Here is a 3,386-nt window from a genome sequence, read left to right on the forward strand (position 1 = left end):
TTTTTTTTTTAATTTTAAACTTTTGTGATTCTCACTTCCAACATTTTTGTTGGAAAGATTACCGTTAAATATAGAGTGGTGGCATAGGGGCTGGAAACCATCCTGTTTTGGTTCCGAGGCAGGGTCATTGAACATGACCAATAGTTGCTGTTCTTAAATTAAAATAGAAAGGAAGGTTTTGCCTCCATGCCCCTAGAAGTGTGAGGCTGGGAGGGTTCAAGAATGGTGTGGGTTTTGGTTGTTTATAGTGACAAATAGAAAATTTAGAAGAAATCTGCCATGCCATCTGGGTGTTTTGTATCTGGTAAAGTTAGCTTTTTAAGTGAGTCTGTTTGAGCTGGACCTTCTTAACGGACATAAGTTGTTCTTGGAGCATGACTCTCATTAATCCACCACTCAGTGCTGATTAACGTAACTTCAAAGGAAAACCACTTTTTAGAAGATTAACTTAAAATCGTTTTTCTTGCTAAACATTTAGTAAGCAATGTTTTAAGTGCCTCTTATGGCATTTTATATCTGGAAAGTGCTGTGACAAGGTAACTGCAGTGTTCACTTTGGTTTTTGTTTTATTTTGCTTTGGTTTAGGAGAACCACCCAGTGTTTAAAGAGTTTCCCCTGTGTTGTGTTTTGTGATAACACCCCAACCTTTGTAGCAATCCAGAAGTGTTGTGTTCCTTGGCCTCACTCTCATTTGGAAGTATGGTGATTCCTGGTTAAGAGGTTGGGAATTCCTGGTTTCCGATGCTATAGGAACTCAAGGGTCCCCACAGCGTGGGGGAATTGCCCCTCTATTTCTCTAGGGTTTCTCTTGCTTCCCCCACCCGCCCCGAAAGGCCCTACTACTGGCTGGAGTAAAGAATGACTGGACTTGGAGTGCCTGACACTACTTGAAATAGCAGAAAATGGAGTGATGGTCTCTGATTTCTGGGTCAGGAGGTGATGGTCTTGCAGACACCTAAAACTCATTTACTATTTCCCACCCACATTTGGGAGTAAAACAACAAAGAACACCTGTGATGTGCTTTGCCTCGGGCATTCTTATTTCTATTTACATGCATTTTGTCTGCTTATTTAAATGGAGATTTTAGCAGTTTCCGGAGAACAAAGCATGGCACTTGCCCTAAGGAGTCTGCTCTTGAGGTGGGTCTCAAGCTTCAGCAGCCTGAAGGGCTGGGAAGACACAGATTGCTGGGCCCACTCCCAGACTTACTGATTCACTGGGTCTGGGTGGGGCCCTAGAATTTTTTAACAAGAAGTTCCTAGGTGAGGCAGCTGCTGCTGGTGCAGGGGATTCACACTAGAGGCATGGTACAATTGAGGTGACAGGCGGCCAGTCCCAGCGGGCCAGTCCCAGCGCAGCGCAGCTGCTGAGCTCTGAGCAGGGCATGCTCTCAGTGCTCTGTGAGCACCTGGGAGGGGCAGCTAGTCTAGACCCACCGGTGCAGGTCAGGAAAGGCTTCCCTCCAGAGACTTTGTCAGGACAGAGGCAGCTGGGTAAAACCACGGGGTGTCTGGGAGAGCAGGGTGCAGCTGCAGAACTGAGCAGTTCAGTGTGAGGATGAGAACGTAGGAGGGGACAGGAGGCAGAGTGCCATGGCAACAGGTTCCAGAGATGTCAGGCAAGGGGGAAGTTTAGTCTGAAATGCTGAAGCTCAAGTCAGCTACCCTGGGCTGTGGCCGAGTGATTGAATGCTGAGAGCCAGCTCTTGGGTGGATCACCAGAGCTTTGATGGACTTTGAGAGGAACTTTTAGCTGCTGCTTCAAATTAAGAGGCTTGAGGAACCCTTTGAGGCTACAGTGGATTCAGGGATGTGGATGGGGTTTCTTTCCCACTGTACTAGTTCCTTTAGGTAGTATCACACACGCAAGAGACAGTCCTGTGTAAGAACATCAAATTGAATAGCACCTTCAAACAAAATTCCAAGTCAGTAGTTTCTCGAGTACATGAAACTTTTTAGTACTTGGTTACTGGGATATAAACGTTTATTTTTTTTAGAAAGTAAAGATGGGAGAAAGCCATTATTTCCCTTGTCCTCCCACTTTGAATTAAAAAGAAGAAAAAATCCCACTGCCTTTTTCATTTGAAAATGTGCCGCATTTTCCTTTCTAGTGGCTTATTTATTTATTTACTAACTAATTGCTTNTGAAAATGTGCCGCATTTTCCTTTCTAGTGGCTTATTTATTTATTTACTAACTAATTGCTTTTGTTTTTTTCTGCGTAGTTAAGCTATTCATATAAAATATTTTTACTTTAAAAGAACACTTTCAGGGCCGAGCCTGTGGCGCACTCTGGTGCTGAGAGCGCAGCGATGCTCCCGCCGAGGGTTCGGATCCTATATAGGAATGGCCGGTGCGCTCACTGGGTGAGCGTGGTGCGGGCGGCACCACACCAAGGGTTGTGATCCCCTTACCGGTCACGAAAAAGACAAAAAAAAAAAAAAAAGAAAAGAAAACTTTCAGAGCTTTTTGCTTTTTCTGTAAGTACCCCTTGCTTTTGTACTGATGGTTGTTGAAATAGCTCTGTAGTGTGTGTTCTTTAACTTCTCTTCGTCATGGAATATACTTTAGTTATATGTCTGTCTTTTACCTTTAAATTGCATAACAACTTGTGCCTTTAAGTTAGATACTAACTTCAAATGTACGGTGGTTCTGGAATTTAATTTCTCCCATCCTTTTCTGTGTTGACCTTGATTGCTTAGACTTCCCCACATACTTTGATAAGCGATTCAAAGCACCAGTTAGGACACCTTTCAGTACACCCTCCTTTTCTGCAGCAGAAAATTAAAGATGGGCACCTGCCAGCTTATCAGATCCAGTAGTTTTTCAAAAGTTTTACATAGTCTGAAATTCTTGATTTCTAAGCGAATAGTAACATGGTTAGGATAAGAAACAGAAAACATAAGTGCTGGTTCTGAGTTTTGCAATTACTGTTGCACTAGGAATGGTCTCTGTCTTGGGTCAGAATATCCTGATATCCTTAACTTTCACACTCATGGGGTCCATTCAGTTACACTATGCTGGTAGGGACTGACACTTACATGCACCTGCTTCATGCCATGTACTTCCTTGATCGCTGCATCAATCTTACAAGGCCAGTGGTTAGTATTTTCCCATTTTATAAATGAGGACACCAGGGCTCTGATAGGCAAAGCAGCTTGCCAGGATGGTGAGGTGTGTGTCTGTGAAGCTAGGATTTGAGCCCAGTCTTGTCTGGTTTGAAGGCCACATTCTCTCCAGCCTGGTGCTGCTGTGATGTAGCTTTCAAGGATTAATAGACACTTGGCCATAGGACTGTTTTGGAGACTACAGCCTATTTCCTTGGCTTGCGGTCCTCTGTCCAGTGGGGTGTGTTTCCCCAGGTGGTCTCTGACTTTGGCCATGACT

The sequence above is a fragment of the Galeopterus variegatus genome, unplaced genomic scaffold (genome assembly GCF_000696425.1).
Source record: "Galeopterus variegatus unplaced genomic scaffold, G_variegatus-3.0.2 Scaffold728, whole genome shotgun sequence".
In the NCBI taxonomy this organism is placed as follows: Eukaryota; Metazoa; Chordata; class Mammalia; order Dermoptera; family Cynocephalidae; genus Galeopterus; species Galeopterus variegatus.